The 18,159-nt window shown below is 32.7% G+C and overlaps 1 protein-coding gene across 3 annotated transcripts in view; it reads left to right on the plus strand.

Annotated features, from left to right (window-relative positions):
- MGAT4C (MGAT4 family member C) overlaps positions 1-18,159 on the plus strand; it is a 1,006,121-nt gene that overhangs the window by 350,976 nt on the left and 636,986 nt on the right. For all 3 annotated transcript variants that reach the window (XM_035721958.1, XM_035721959.1, XM_035721960.1), the window contains one exon: positions 3,667-3,699. The gene's annotated coding sequence lies outside the window, so the exon portion shown is untranslated. The remainder of the gene's footprint in view (positions 1-3,666; positions 3,700-18,159) is intronic.

Below are 18,159 nucleotides of genomic sequence, written 5' to 3' on the forward strand. Positions count from 1 at the left end.
GCAGTTGCCACAGGAGCCTCAGCTGATCTTCCCATAAACTCTGGACCTACTCACTCCTAAAATTACTACTCAAAGCCAGACACATTTTTAGTGTTTCTATTATACAGAATAGCAGCCATCCTGCAGACAGAATATAAGGTTAGAAGGGGAAAATGAGATCACAGGCATGAAAATTTTTAGAAACTCTGAAAGTTCTGCACACATGGTTATCATGACCATCTATCCAGGAATCAAAAGTACAGCCACTGGAGTCAGATAATTTCAATTCACTTCTGACTGTGACACTCACTAGCTATGAGACTGAAAGCAAATTACTACGTCTCTTGTTTCCTCAGTTTTCCCATACCTAAAGGGAAATGTATAAAACCTATTTTGTAGGATTGTTGTGGAGGAGAGGAACATACCTGAAGAATAAGCATAACACTTATTATACAATAATAGTTTATTAAATATTATCTGATACAATAAAAGTACTTTTAAAAAGGGAGAGGAAGATTATAACCATGATCCCTAACTTAGCATCTGCCTCAACTTTTCTTATATTTACTTTGATGTATTATTTTAATTCCTCGTCCCTAAGATGTTTTCTGACCACAGCATATGCAGAATCTAATTTCCACTCCAAAAGCAAAACAGTATTTTACTGAAGTTAGCTTTACTGAAATATATGCATTCTAAAACCCCAGGAGGACTCTTTCTCTGACTTTTTCTATACTTTTACAGAATAAAATTGCCCATCCTACCTTTGTTATGACAGCAGATCACATATTTGCATAGTGATACTCTTTTGTGGGCTAAGCATCTTAGAATAGGGTAATTCCTTTTATCTTACTCCTACATTGACAAAACAAGTATAGATTATGGCATTGAGATTTTTATCGGCAGAAGGATTCACTATTAAATAACATTGAAAAATATGTTTTTATCTGTGCCCTGAAAAGACTATGTATGATTTTCTTCTTGCATTTATTTGTTTTCCTACCCTTAGAACAAGTGAGGTACAATTGTTTCACTAAAGTAAAGTCCCTTTATTCTGGCCCTTCAAAAAGAGCAAAATTACTGCTAATTTTAAGGTTGAAATTTCCAACCTGTCCAGGAGAATTGGAATACATCTCATATGGAAGCTGACCCATGGTGGATTTCTTTATAGCAATAAACAAGTACTTTGTTTTATTCTTTATGTTTGACCAGATTTATCCTGTTCTTCTTTAAAGAAAATCTGGGCAAGTTGGCTCCTACGATAAGCTGTCAAGATGAAAAATCCACACTGTAATGTCAATTTGCAATGCTTGTGGTTCAAAGGATATTTATGGCACATGTGATTTATTTTTCAATCACCTAAGACTTAACAAAGAAGCTATATCATGATTAATCTCAAAAAAATTGAGAGGAACTTTATTTTTACAAATTCTGGTTGAACAGCAAAAGCGTGTCATCTCTAAAGGTGCTATTAGGGACAACAATAACACACCAGCTACTGAAGTATGTATAGACTGAATATTTTAAATTGCAAAGAAAACAAAAGGCAACACCTGAGGAAAAACTAACATAGACACTCTACTGTCATTTTGGGGAATGCTTTCATGGATATTAGATAGGTGAAAGTGATGTAGAACATCTTTTTAGGGCTTTTATTATGAGGTTAACTTATTTTTCAAATGCATGTCATCCTCTTAAGTCTTTCTAACATGGTAATTTTAACACAAATTTTGGTTTTCTTAATAAAATTGACAAAAGTAAATTAGGTGAGATGAAAATTCAACAGTGTTGGAATAGCTCCTATGTTTCAAATGCTCTGATTCTTGATTTTGGCAGATGACTTCTTGTACTTCTTAGCATCAACTTTGGAAAAATCTACTTTAGAATTAGTCTCCTAATATTCACTTTTCAGCTGTATTCTATTCAGGATTAAACCTTACAGACCTGCCTTCTGCTGAGTAAGTCCTTGGCTTCCTTACTTACACAATTTTATTTTCTTAATGATAACATCTATCATTGCGAATTGCACCTGACATAAATTCTCCTTAAGATCTTTCTCCTTGTTTTCCTGCAAAACTGATTTAGTCTTGTTTTAACTACAAAAACTAGTAATTGACAGTTCTTGTTAAAGTGCATTATTCTATTACCAAAAAATTATATAAACTAATCATTTTTGTTCTTTTATTACAAGTATATAAAACAGTAAATCTAGATATGTTTGAACGGATATTGAAATGTCTAAGATACAGTGTTAAAAAAGTTTTGAAAATAGTGTGCTTTATAACTACAGTTGTACAAATGTGCTTGTTCATTAGATAACAATGTTAAAACCCGTTGGTATGTGCATAGAAAAAATCTGGTATGACATGCAGCAAATTCAGCATTCATTTATTGAGTGGGATTATAGTGAACATGCGTTCCTTACATTCTTATGTGTAATATTCGGCAAGAAAGGTTTTGTTTTGGTTTGGCTTGGTTTAAAAATTAAAATGTTGCATTTATTTTAACACAACTGAATTTAGTGTGGAAAGCACTTTTGTTTGTTTGGTTTGGTTTGGTTTTGGCTTTGGTTTTGGTAATAAAACATGAGGAAAAGACCAGAAGCATGTATATCCACATATTAACAATGACTAATTCCAGGAGGTAGAATTTCAGGCAACCTTAATTTCCTTGCTTCTTGACTATATTTAAAATATGTGTTCATAAAACGAATTATCAGTTTAGGCAGTGCAAGGTAGAATCATGTGACTGGACGAAAATTCAAAAACTCATTTATGACACTTGTAGAAACATCTCATTCCTCATACACTTTGTTTTGGAAATATGATTTTATTATTATGGTTAACTCTTGATGAAATTTGCTTATCAATAAACTACCTTAATTGTGTGAGCATTGTTTAAATCAGCAAACCAAATGTAGCACATCATAGCTAAGTTATTGCCTGACTTTCTTAAAAGCTTTAGTTAATTGCAAGGGGAATGACGATTAAGTGAGGTTTTTCTTTAACATTTTTTTTCTTGGTGGTTATGTAAGTTTTTCATTTGTTTGTTTTTAATAGGGTCACAGGTAATGACAGTAGAATGATAGCATACCTTTTTTTTCATGTATAACAGGGAAAATATATTGGGAAGATTAGTTTCTATTTGTAAAAAACATTAAAACAATAAAAAATAAAAAATACTACTTAGCAAGCTGTTGTTTAAGATATTTCTTTCCCTTCTGTTTTAATTTGCTAAACCACTCTTTCTTATGAACCATATAGACATTTGGGTTTCACTAATTTGTTTTAAAATTCTTATGTCATTAAGTGTGCATGTTTTATTCCTAATTATCCATTCTATTTTTCTTGCTATTATTGTCTTTCTTGGATTTCTGGCTTTCCTTTGCCTCTTCAAACATCTCCAGCAATATTTAAGATCTTTGATAGCTAATGGTAATGTCAGAGGACATTTTCTGGATCCAAGCCAATCATGACATCTTTAAGTAATGTTTATATATACCAAGCTTGCCAGCTATTTACCAGTGCATAACAGAAGATAAATGTACACCACTCTACTACCAAGGCTGAAAGAAGCCAAGCCATCTGACTGCTAGCAACCTAATTTTTACATAGCTGTTTATAATTTTCATGGTCATGTTACAGCAATATGATTTATTAATCCTTCTGGCATTTTTCTCCTTGACAGCTTCTCAGCTGCTGTTACATCCTTCTTGAATGGGTAAGTTCTATATACTATTTTGAAACTGTGAGTCAAATTTTATGTGTTGAGACTTCATTTGTTTTAGGCACTTAGTCTACTAAAGTGGAAGGACTTGGATTTAACACTATCAAAGATAAAAAAAAATAGAGTTCAAGAGAAGTAAAAATGAAGAAACATAAAATTTGGAGATGTGATTACAATGGAAACTTTCCACAATTTTAACTCAGAGTGGGTTAAAATATAACTTGCATTATAGTTTTTACAGGCAGGCCATAGCATTTTACCCCAAATGGAAAATATACTTTTAAGACCTTGGCAGTCTCTTATTAATATTCAAGTACTTTGATTCAGGACCATTTTTGCCAGAATATTTAGAATTTTACACCTTTTAACTATACTTTTACATTTTCTTTTTTTTTTTTTTAAGATTTTTTTTTTATTTATTTATTTGAGGCAGAATGAGAGAGAGAGAGCACATGAGAGGGGGGAGGGTCAGAGAGAGAAGCAGACTCCCCGCCGAGCAGGGAGCCCGATGCGGGACTCGATCCCGGGACTCCAGGATCATGACCTGAGCCGAAGGCAGTCGCTTAACCAACTGAGCCACCCAGGCGCCCAGTATACTTTTACATTTTCAAGTTAATTTAAAATCATTAATAATTAGCTAAAACCACCAATTTAAAATGGTATTTATCTATCCATTATGTTTCATGTAATTATTATATTATAAACTTAGATTTGATTTTACTTACATATTATACATATTAAATACTAACAATTAAAAAAGCTATTGGAAGGGAGATACACACACACGCACACACACACACTCTGTTTTGGTTTGTTTTTTATAATAAAACATGGGAAAAGACCAGAAGCATGTATATCCACATATATTAACAATGGCTAACTCCCACAGATAGAATTATAGGCAATCTTAATTTTCTTTATATATGTATGCGTGTGTGTGTGTATATATATATTTACTTCTTATGTACATATTGCATACACATACACCAATGATTTACTAAACTAAGCTCTAGTCAGGGTTGTGTTGCTAGAATCTATAACAAAAAGAAAAATTTTGAATTCTATAGTTCCTTTTGTTTAATAAAAGAAATGAAGTATTTTTATTTAATGTGGACAGACCCATTTCTTCATGCAAGTGAATCCAGAAGCAAGTCAGCCATGTAAAATATATTATGTACTATCATATTGTCAACTATAAATTTACACAGACTATTTTTTTCAGATGGGTAATTCGTATTTTTAGATCTCTATCTAATCTGATGTCTGGATATTGACATCCTACAACTATAGTGTTACGTCTTTCATTAGTGAAAATTTTGCTATGGAAAAATGAAGATAATGTGGGTTCATGTTATTTGCTTATGGTCTAATTTGATACAGTTAGTTTAAAATTGTCAGAGGAAGGTATAGTTTATCATGAGATGATCTCACTCAAGATTCAGATGCTTCAAACCGGCTATTGTCAAGTGATAAATTATGTTTCTGTTATGATTATTTGAAATTTTGAGATGAACATCTATAGGAGTATATTCTCTAGTGTTGGTTAGAGAAGGATCTGTAATCTTTAGACATTAACATTCTTCTGTGAAAGCTTTGGTGTGTGATTGTGTGTTTCAACTATTCAGGTGTTTTCTATCACATTTCTTCAGAAGAGTAAACAAATGGTTAATTCCTGTAGGAAAAATGCAACCATAATGCAACTTAGAATCTGTTTTAACTTCAATCAGGAGCTTGTTTTGAGATGCAGAGTTCTTCACCATTGTATTAGAAAGTCATACTATTTGTCTGAAGTATTTTACTTTATTTTTTTAAAAGATTTTATGTATTTATTTGAGAGAGAGAGTAGAGCGAGAGAGAGCACACGAATGGGGGGGAGGGGGAGAGGGAGAGGGAGAAGCCGGCTCTCTGCTGAGCAGGGAGCCCAACAGGCAGCTGGATCCCAGGACACTGGGATCTTGACCTGAACCTAAGGTAGATGCCTTAACAGACTGAGCCACCCAGGCGCCCCTGTCTAAAGTATTTTAAACACCGCTGTGCTGAGTGCAAGTGAGTACACAAAATAAGAAAGAATTTTAGTCTCTGTGTCTATTCTTGTGGAGTCTTTTGTCTGATCTAGTCTAACTCAAAATCATTACTACTTATACCCAACTTGTTTAAGTTTCGTGAGAAATGGTAAACAATCAATGGAGAACCAATTAAGTAATTATTTTCACATAGCTTCTCATTAAAATTTGGGGGAAAGAGGAAAATCTGGTATACCCTAGATTTTAAGAAGTAGATCCTCTGTTTCAATTTCTTCTTTTGTAGTGTATAATAATATATGATAGGAGATAATGTCACAACATCCAGAAAATTTGAATTTTAAGTCACTCGTCTTTATTAATGTAATAATACTATCAGAGATCCTTTTAAAGTTAGTGTTAATTTTTAAACTTTTAGTAATTTGACAAATAATTTACTTATGATCACATTATTAAAATGACATTTCACCAAAAGTAAACTGTATTTCCCCAAATTAGCACATCTTATTCTTTCTGAAGTCACATAAATTAATTTGTAACTACATATATTGCATATATGGTGGGGAAGTTTGGGCCATTATGACTTTACATATATAAAATACCCTGTTTTATATACCTATATGCACATTGATTATGGTATATGTAATACATATTATATATATATCATGATTGATGTGTATATGCAATTAATGCGTAAACAGTCTTTATAACGTTTTAGAACAGAGAGTGTGGATGCCGCAAAAGATAGCTCTGGCAGTGATAGTAATAAATTTAAAGCATTGGATTATTCAGTTTTTGTAACACTTATTAATGAACAAAAATTCATTTTAGAAAATTATCAGGAATGCTTATAATTCTGTCAAAATTCAGCTACGGAAAGCTTCACAATTTGGGGAGGGGCAGCATCAAAGAAGTCATTAAAGATTGTTGCATCTTGCACTTTACATGTCACCAAGTAAAGATTTACAAAGAATGATTAATTCTTTGGGTGCTAATTTACCATTAACCATTTTGAATCATAATTAATGACAAAGTGTTTTATTTTGAATCAGAATGAAAGTATTTCATATTTTAAAAAATCATATGTAGTAAAAATCTATGAAAATGCATTTTTATTCAGGTTTGGAGTTTTTCAGTATCTTATAAAAAGTGAAGTTTACAATGCCATGGATATTGTGTAGAACATGTCCAGATAAAAGGAAAACTTACATGTGCTTATACAGAAGGCTTATTTCTCAAAAGCCCCAAAGTGCCTTGATTTTCTTTTGCTTTCCTCTTTTAATTGTTACCTAAGTAAGTTAAGACATACATGTACTCAATTTGCAAACATGCAATTTCAGAAATGTTTGCAGAGGTGAGAAATTTAATTACATGTTTTTTACATGTTTACCAGTGAACTTTATTGTAGTTGTTACATTTTATTCTTTATCAAATTCAGAGAATTAAGAAAAAGATTAAAATAATATTTTGAGATATGTGTAATTATGAATTTCTAAGGAACAGTGATGAACCTGGCAACATTAATTTTTTGATATTCTCAAAATTCAAAGACTAAAGAGAACCAACTCTTAGCTAATTATTATATAAATTACTGAATAAACACTGTGTGATGGTGCTATCAGTGTATATAATTGCTGTATAGACTTCAACCTCAGTGCAGCACATACATCTTCATATTATTCTCAAGAAGCAGGAATGAGGGGTGCCTGGGTGGCTCAGTTGGTTGAGAGTTGGACTGTTGATTTCCGCTCAGGTCATGATCTCCAGGTAGTGAGATAGCGCCCCACATCAGGCTCTGTGCACCCAGTGTGGAGTCTGCTTGACATTTCTCTCCCTCTTCCTCTGCCCCTCCCCCTGCTTGCACACACACTCAAATAAATAAATAAATAAATAAATAAATAAATAAATAAATAAGTAAAATTTTTTTTTAAAAAAAGCAGGTATAATAAGCATGAGGACCCCTGAGTTTAGCATGTATAGGAATATGGCAGACCTGTGTTTTTGTATATGTATACCATATCTCTCCCACTAAAATAACCCAATTCATTCCATGTATATCAATTAGTGGGGACCCAGCTTCCATCCTTTCATAACCCCCGACACCATAATGAGGGAGGGACATATGACTCAGGTCTATAAAATTAGAGTCCATTATACCATTGGTCAGACGGATTGGTATTGGGCTATGTGAGCAATACAAATTAGGTTACTATTTTTGTCCTTATTTGCTACTATAAAGCAATGGAGTAAAGCAAACCTGAGACATGAATAGAAACAGAATCCCTGTGTCATGATTTGAGACCTAGAATCTTTTCAATAACATCTGTCAATATATTCACTTTTTAAAAAATGATTATTTTGAGATTGATTCTTGATAAATCTACTAAAAAATATTGACTTGGTGGGATATGGTATTTTGCGACTTCCAGGTCATTCTCTGAGGTGGTCTTGATAATAGTATGGTAACTGAATCCAAAAGTGGTGTGACCAAGATATAGACTTTGCACAAAATTTGTCAAAGTTGGGGAAAATGAGGCATTTAGATACATATTTTTATAATATGAGTATGTGTGTGTATGTGTGTTTATTTTTCAGGAAGTAAGTTAATTACAAGAAAAGATCCAATAGCAGAATTACAAGTATTCAATTTTTTTTTTAGCATCTAAAGAATTGACCTCTAAGTCAGACATTTAACTGTTCTAAGGACATTGGCTCTGTTCTTCAGTGTCTTTTGGGATCTGTGAAGAAGCTGCATGCCTACGATCTTCTATGACCTGCAGCAATGCCAAAGTTCCTTCTCTTTCAGTTTACACCCTGTTTTATGGTATGCATAGTTTACATTGCCCTTCCTCCTGCTGCTATCCTCATTTCTCTAGTTCCGGAGATACCTGAGGGGAGAAGAGAACCATTACTAAAACAATGACTACAATATGCTAAAGTGCTCACCCATCCATAAGATTTTTCTATTTACTGTCCTTGTTATTTATATTGATATTTGCTTAATCTAAGATGTATGTAGTTAACATATCAGGTGATTTAGAAAGACCATTCAAATAAATTTTATCCACAATTCTGTCTTTCATTGAAAGAGATTAAAAATATCTGGGGTGATGATTTTACCCACACTAAATGTCAGAACATCTTTGTATCTACTCTTTTAAAATATGGAAGCATGGCATGCTGTATATTATCAGTAGAATGGACTTGCACAATTGAGAATATATTTAGAATCTGCTGGCAGGCCTCATGGTTTCTGTTTTGTTTTGTTTTTATTTTTAATATTATAATTTTGATCAATCTTATGTTATCAAATGCCTTGTGGTCACTTTAAGACAAAAACGAAATTCCAGTCTCGTAAAGTTGAATTGACTAACACCACATAGTAATCAAATGTGGAACTTAATTTAAAGTTAAATATTTTCTCTTTCTCCTTATGGACCCCATAATATAAGGTAGAGGAATGAATCTTTTGTTAAAATCTTATTTTATTTAAATTCAATTAATTAACATATAGTGTATTATTAGTTTCAGAGGTAGAGGTCAGGGATTCATCAGTTGCATATAATACCCAGTGCTTATTATGCTCTCCTTAATGCCCATCACCCAGTCACCCCATTCCCCCACCCATCTCTCCTCCAGCAACCCTCAGTTTGTTTCCTAGAGTTAAGAGTATCTTATGGTTTGTTGCCCTCTCTGATTTTGTCTTATTTTTCCCTCCCTTCCCCTATGATCTTCTGTTTTGTTTTTTAAATTCCATGATAGTGAAATCATATGATAATTGTCTTTCTCCGATTGACTTATTTTGCTTAGCATAATACCCTCTAGTTCCATCCAGTGATGTTTCATTCTTTCCTAGTTTACATTCCCTCAACCAATTCAGCTATTTAGTTAAGGACTCTTTAGTCTCCATGATCAAGGAGAAGAGGAGGGAGAAGAAAGCAGATAAGGACACTTTAAAGATGGATTCATGCCTTCTAGGCCAGATGCATTGTTTCAGTCAAAATTGCTTTGTTCTTATGGATCATTTCTGTGGCTCTTTTGTTGCTAGGTCATCATTTTGGACAAGATACCATTTTAAATGACTGCAGGCCAGTGCTCCTATTGCTCGATCCACACCTGGTACATCAGGTTCTTGCACTTTTTAACCTATCATTAGGGCGAGTGGTGTGATCTTGCTCTTGCAGCCTTGTGCTATTTCCCTTTTAGCTTTCTCAAGCATAAGTGGAGAACCACGTCAGTGTCATCCTCGCTTCAGTGACATACCCAATTCCTAGACTGGTCTGTTAAACTTCCTTTCACTGACTTGTAGTAGTTTTACCCTCCACTTGTAGAAGTTTTGAATGTAGGAGGGATTGTGGGGGAGGACCAAAGTATACAACTTAGTATTCAACTTTCTCTAAAGAAATCTTTAAATATTCTGTCTTTGTTTTCCAGCTCTCAACCGTCTGTGTCCTTGATGTGATTGAGGGGGTTCATTTTAATTATTTATTCATTATTCATTTAATTATTGTTTTAGGTCACTATTTTAGGCTGTTACACAGCAATAGATAACCAGAACGAGAACTATGAAATACTGAGAGCATTTTTCCTTTAGAAAATGCATGAAAAAAAATGAACCAGTTACAGAGTTTATTTTACCATTATGGTTCAGGATTCCTCAAAGCAGTCCTACTGACATTTTGGGCCAGATAATTTTTGTTATGGGGGGGCTTCCCTGTGTATTGTTAAAAGTTTACCAGCATCACTGCCCTGTTCTACTAGATACCAGTGGCACATAAACCCCTTAGTTGTGACTACCAAAATGGCTCTAGACATTTCCAAATGTCCTCTGGGGGCAAAATCACTCCTGGCTGAGAATCACTGCTTTAGATAATCTTAGGGAAAGAATGGTAGGAGAAAAAAAAATCTTGGGAAAGAAAAAAGTATAAAATGTTATGATCTAAAGAGCCAAAAATTTGTATCAAGCCCACTAATGGTAAACCCTGAAGTAGAGACATTACTGAAACAAGCATATTCCAGGACTGAATGTACTGTTTGCAAAATCATCAAAATGTTCATGCTGTTCATACTTTTGTAAATATGTATGTCTAGAGCTCCATTAAGTTATGCAGTTATTGAAGTTCACCTTCATGAATTGTTTTATTTCTGGTACTTTGTTTCTCTTATTTCATGCTTTAGCTGATTTTTCATGTTATTTTTTGCATTGTTTCAATAAAAACATTTTTTATAAATGAATGGCTTTCCAAGAGATGAGTTTTGTCCCTCACATAACCCCGTAATTTAGCATTTGGTGCTTTTAAAAATACTTATCAGGACACAATTACTAATTGAGACTAATGGGGTATGCTGTACATTTTTGACAGTATAATCTACCTCTTCAAATTTTGATGATACTAATTGCATGGCAACTTACAATTCAGAAAGGAAACACTATCAGAATTTTTAGTCATAGGAAAGGAACAAAAGGGCAAGGGTTTAGAGTAAGGGGACATTAGATTTTAAAAAGAATTCTTGTTTTCTTCTCCAGTAGGAATATTTTAAGTTACTGGCATTATAGTCCTGATTTTTCACCTTTCATATTCTTATATAAGCCATTTAAGAAGGGGTTCTGGGCAAACAATGAATCATGGAACAGTACATCAAAAACTAATGATGTAATATATGGCGATTAACATAACATAATAAAAAAAGAGGGGTTCTGGGTACTCCATTGTAATTTATTACGATTGTTTCAAACTTTTCTTTTTGAACAAGGATTATTGTGATAATTACCATTACTAGTTTGTTTGTTTACTTTTGTAAATTGTTTAATAGTCCAGCGGAGCTTGGCCAAAAAGAAAACAAATGAGTTGATTTTGTTTTCATTTTGGAGCCAGTGACAGTGCTATTATTTCCTAACAATGCTGCTTCAAATGCTGGTTGTCGCAAATGGTGAAAAACCATGAGAGGCTTAGTGCAAATCTATCTTCAGTATTGGACAATGCAAATCTATCACCAGAACAACGAAAATGGCTCAGAATATAATATATACTGTTAGGAGATGAGAAGCATTAACTACATGTTTAATAGGCAAGAGATTTGCCCACATTCCCAATACTAACATAATGGTGTTTTTACTGGAAGTCTATGTAAGCTAGTGCCTCATCATATTCTGGACTTAACTTTCAAATATACCAGACACTATCTTTTTCTTGGTAATTGGCATGTCACTATTACAAGGCATATATCTGTCATCAGTTGACAGCTACCACTAATCAGAAGAATAGGACATCCATTGCAGAGAGTATTCAAATAGATTAAATCCATTTTTCTCTTTTTTTTAACAAACTTTACATAGTGCAATGACATATAAATTGATTTGTAAACTGTTCATAACTTCTAGATGGGTTTACTTCTTTCATTTTTCAGGAAGTAAAGGAATTGTTAAAACTGAATAGATCTGGCATGTCAGTATATTTGCCCTTCTATAACTGATTTTTATTTTAACATTACTCTCTTTTTTGTGAGGGCAAGTTGCTAAACAAGATGAGATAATGTATATTTTGTCACATTTGCTTTGAAGGATTAATGTACGCCAAAAGAAGAATCAAAAAGATAATACTAGGTAGAGCCAATTTATGAAGCAAAGAGAGTGAGTTACTTTCCAAAAACAAAATTAGATTGCATGCTGTTTATCAATATGGTTTCTTAATTTTCATATTTATTTAATTTAATTTGGCACATGTTGTCCTGTTTAATGTCTATGAGTACCTCCTCTACTAGATTGATGATGGTTTATAAATGTTATTGGTAATTAGGAGGCAATTTATGTCATACTTTTTAGAAAATGACTAGAACTTTTTTATAACAGCAACAAGCAAAATTCAGTATACTAACACATTATTTTGTCATCTGCCCAAATCAATAATTCTTAGGTTATAAATGAATCAATTAACTTCAGGTGAATAAATTGAAACAAAGAAATAAAAACCCAGAACCTAGTTTTGTTTACTGTTTCTCTATCAGAAACATTAAAACCATGTGATTTGAAAGAATGTTTTTTATAAAGGTCAGTCTTTTGTCCCTTGAAATTTAGATATCATCACTAGTAAACTTCAAGTATTCGTAAACCAGAATAATAACCTAAAACCAAAGTTGATTTATGATATCAAATAAATCTAGATGAAGTATACCAAAGTTCCAAAGTAAAAGGAAGAGACTTTTGGGGTATGTGTACAATAAATATTGAGGGAAATAAATGAACATGGGAAAAATACCTAAGAGCGTAAGTTGTGAAATGTTGTTCTATGATATTCATTTACTTCTCCATTGCCTTTATGTCCACACATACACCAAAAAATAACAAGGTCAATTCTATAAAAGATTTTGTACATAGATAAACATCTCTAAATCATTTGACACTTATTTTTTAGTATTATTTTTATATTTTCTTTAAATTGAGGAGCTATTAAGAAACTATTATATATAATTATACAAGGCTTTGACACTAATGTAATGAGATAAATTTTCATGTGACTTACAGTTGAATTCTTACAACTTCACAGTAATCTCTCATATATGCCAAAAGATATGAGACAATTTTATTCTGATTACTTTTTGTTCACTATGTGTACTCGCTATGTGTACCTTCTATAGGTTGCTTCTACCATAACTGTCTAAAACTGCTTTGTATGCCAAAAAGATCTTTATTTTTATTTATTTTTGTTTGGCTTATATATTATTCTCTCCTCTTATGATAGAACACAGTAGATCACAATATTTTTTCAAAGTGCAGCTCAGTACCTTCATGGTGAATCTGTAAATGATAAAATGAGGGCACAAACAGATGACTGATGAACTGAATGATTGGTGAGTGAATGAGTATCATATAATGCTTTTTTCCTGGTATTCTCTCTGATCACAATATCTCTTCCCCTGTGTCCATTATCATTATCTGTTTCCCAGGCTTCAGCTTTCTGCTATTTTATCCTTCTTTGATCAATTCATTTGGTAGCATTATCCAAATAACTTATTGTTTATGATAAACATTCTTCAATGAAATATTTTTGACATACTTTTTAACAATGTTTTCTTGTATCATTTCTATGCCCTCTCAGGTTACTAACATATGCAGAAAAGTTATGAAAGTAATTTATAATTTCCTAGGATGTATGTAAGGAATATTTATTTATTTATTTATTTATTTATTTATTTATACATACATTGACTAAAGGATCAAAAACAGTCACTTCTGTAGATGCCAAAAGACATTTAACAAATTTAACACACATTTTCAAATAAAAACAACTTAATAAATTAGTAGGAGAAATATATTTTCTTAAACTGATAAGGAGAACCTATTAAAAACAAACATCATAGTCAATGATGAAACACTAGAGGCATCACCACAGAAATGAGAACCTGAACAAAGATACCACCAATTTTCATCTTAGAAAAAATCATGCACAATTTGATAAAATCATTTTAACAATAGTCAATTAAAAAATGTGACATAATTTGATTAGTCTACTTTTATATGGGTCATCATTAGGTAAATTTTGTAACACAAAATTAGGAAGAAGTCTAAATGTATATGAATAAGACAATAGAAGACTAATTCAGTTATGTTAATGTAATAAAATAATACATAGTCATTTAAAGATGAGCCATGTATATGGAACAATGTCCTAGTTAAAAAAATCAAGTGGTAGAAAATATAGATTATATTATCAAATTTTGGAGGGGGGATATATATATGTTAGCCTGTGTATATATGTATACATATATATTTAATACCTGTAAAAAGAATGAACTAGATTCATATGTAAAGACTAGAAAGTGTCCATAATATGTGAAGAAAGAAAATTAAAGAAAAATATTGTAATATATGTATGTTTACATATTAACTTTTGCTTTTCAGAATTATCCATTTTATACCTATAGTCAGTATTTTGATGAAGCTATCTTTTCCTAAAGTGTAGAGTCTTCCACAAGTTCATATATACAGTGTGTGTGTGTGTGTGTGTGTGTGTGTGTGTGTGTGTGTGTATACACATACACCTTTATGATGGAGATACAAGCCCTTAAATCCAATAAAAATTAATGGATTAAATGGATGTTACCCATTATAAGTCTGTGGCCATAGCAAGTGCATTTATGTATTATGATGTGATAACCCAAGAAGATGAATTAAAATTTTCAGAATAAAATGATATATCCTCAGAGGGTAGGGTCAACCTAATACTTGTTTGTTGAAATGTTCAACAGCTGTTTGAACATGCTGTCATCTGGAAGTTAAAAAAGGACCAATTCATCAAAATCAACAATACTCACAGAGGGAATTGTATGGTCTTATAGCTACCTTTATGTTAAATCTAGAAAAAAAAAATCCTCTAATCCATCTGTTGTACATAAGAAGACACTAGTTAATGGCAACACTGTTATCTTCAACAGAACTGCTGAACATAACACCATGGATGCCATTGTCTTTGTGTATGTTTTGTAGCCTTATGTATTTGAGCAGAACATTTTCACAGTAATTAAATCAAATGCAGAGTTGGTTTGCAGAGATTTTCAGAATAAATAGTGGGCAATTACAGAATGACTAAACTGTTGCAGTGCTAACCTTTTGACAAAATTTCTTTCCATGAAACAATTTTATCAATGCTCATTATTACTCTCATGGTGAGAAAGTACCTTTTCATTTTCTGACTTAATGGCCATAGGTCAAGAGGTATTGGGTTGTAGAAAAATACAGACTCTATTAGGGAAGGGAATCAAAGGAGGAAAATATTGTCTACTGTTGGCAGATCGTTCTTCTGCATAAACTTAATGGAGTTTTTCCTTCTTGATACCTGGATAAAAGAACCTGGATACTCCATTCTCTCTCTCTCTCTTTTTTTCAAATTACTTTTGTTTATGTTGTGACGAGAAGGTGAAAAATCTGATAACACACACACACACACACACACACACACACACACACACACGTTCTATGCCCAGTTTTAATTGGAAAAATCCAATTTTCAAAAATAATAATTTTACCATGACTCACAGTGACATCAGATGACACAAAAAGTTTTTGAAGTGGGCACTTAACTCATGAAATGTTGGACATAACTCAGGTGATTCCTGCACCCCCAAATGACTCATTTATCTGGTACTGATAATATACAGCCTAGAGCATTGAAATCACTCAGGTTTAATGAGTTCTGGCTTTTGACTTAGACATATTCTAAAGTTTTCTTTTCCTTCCTTCCTTCCTCCCTCCCTCCCTCCCCTCCTTCCTTCCTCCCTTCCTTCCTTCTTTCCTTCTTTTCTTATTTTTTTCTTTCTTTCTTTCTTTCTTTCTTTCTTTCTTTCTTTCTTTCTTTCTTTCTTTCTTCTTTCTTTTTCTTTCTTCTTTTTTAATGGTCAGGTATTGATTGTGTTCTTCATGGATCAAGAACTGGTAAACATCTTAATTTTGGAAAACACTTTTTACATTTCTTATTCCATCATTATATTTTTATTGAGTTAGGATATTTTATTGATTCAAGGTCAAGAAGAGTAGATTTCATATTTATACATCTTAAAAATATTTAAATACTAAAAAACTTGAATATATTTTCAAAATATCATATATTTTTAGGTTTCTTTTAATTCTCTAAATGTCTCTTCAACTACAATCTTAAATCTAATTTTTTTTGTCATTTTATAAATGGATGAAATAGAGAACTACCACATTTGGAATCTAGAGGGCTTTATTTTTTAAATAGTTTCTCATACTGTATAAACACCTATCTCTAGCATATGACAACATATCAAACTAGAAAATTTCTCCGCTTAGAACTATAGTATTTATTCCCAGGGCAGGACAGCCTTCATGGAAATGTGACCTATGGAGTCAAACAGGACCCTGTTCTTGGTTTGTAGCCTGCTTTTGCTGTCCTGAAATTATTAATAATTTTTAATAGTGAGCCCCACACTCTTATTTTGCACTGGACCATTCCAGTTATGTATCTGGTGTAAAGATACAAAGTATAAAAATATCTGTGTTTGTATGATTTAATAACTGAGTTTGTGAGGTGAAAGCCTACCTAGTTTCCATATTTTCTTCCTTCCTTCTGTCCTTTTTGTTTTCCAAATTACTAGAGATCTACTATTAAACAAAAAAACCTGTATGACTAAAATGAAAACGAGTAAGATTCAAAACCTAAATTTTCATTAGTGTAACAGTGTAGTGACCATCTACACACGAAATTTTGAGTTCACATTTGTGAACTGTTTTCAAATTATGTGATAGACCTGCTTCATTACCATTCCCATAGCCTCTATATTAGGCCAGTATCCTCATTTCCCAGTTTCTAAGTATTGAGTGTTAACATTCAAGCTTAATCCACCCACAGCACTTGTACCAACTGCTGGGAGACAACTCCGTGGGAAGATCCAGGGATAGACTTTATCTTAGACACATCTTTACCCTTTCTTGGCTCTTTCTCCTTCCCTTACCTGCTTCACTTCCTGCCTTAAGAATCAATCAATTATTTGTGCCTAAGTCCCTTCTTAGGCTGACTTAAGTGGGGTTAAAACAGTTTAAGTTTTAAGGAAGCTAATTTGGGAAAGAACAGATCCCTGGAAATAGAACCAAAGAGACAATGATTATGAATAAGTTTTGAGAAGTTGCTATCTAGAAAGATTACATAATGTTGCATTGTTCACATTAGATGTTCAGGAGTATTTACCATCACTATATCAGCACAAAAGTGACCTGTGTTAATGTGAAAATGGGGATATTATCAGAGATGTCCAATTTGTGTAAAACAACTAATATTTAACTTATTGTACTTTAATGATTCATGAACTTGGAAGATTTTTAATATATCTTTTGGTTATCCTTATACCTTTTTTGCTGTTTCTATTGTGATGTAAGTAGGAATTAGTATTGTTTATTCTATAAAGAATAATGGTCTCAAATCACTTTTATTTGAATAAAAGTTTTACCAAGGTCAGTGATTAATAATTCTCAGTTGTCACTAAGATCAGAAAAAAATAATTGGACTCAACTTGCAGAGCTAGTACTTTTGTGTATGTGTGCATATACGAGAAGATCTTTATACCAAACATGAGAAATGGAAATAGGAAAGATAAATTCTAAAATTTCCTTCTCACTGATATATGTTATATATATACATCTACACATATATACATATACCTCTTGACAGTGACTGTAAGTACATCTATGAAACTTTCAAGTCCCTTTATAGATTCAGCACCTATAATTATGAACATTTTTTTAAAAGATTTTATATATTTGACAGAGAGAGACAGTGAGAGAGGGAACACAAGCAGGGGGAGTGGGAGAGGGAGAAGCAGGCTTCCTGCTGAACAGTGAGCCCGACATGGGGCTCGATCCTGGGATCATGACCTGAGCCAAAGGCAGGAGCTTAAGGACTGAGCCACCCAAGAGCCCCAT

The sequence above is a fragment of the Zalophus californianus genome, chromosome 9 (assembly GCF_009762305.2).
Source record: "Zalophus californianus isolate mZalCal1 chromosome 9, mZalCal1.pri.v2, whole genome shotgun sequence".
Lineage (NCBI taxonomy): Eukaryota > Metazoa > Chordata > Mammalia > Carnivora > Otariidae > Zalophus > Zalophus californianus.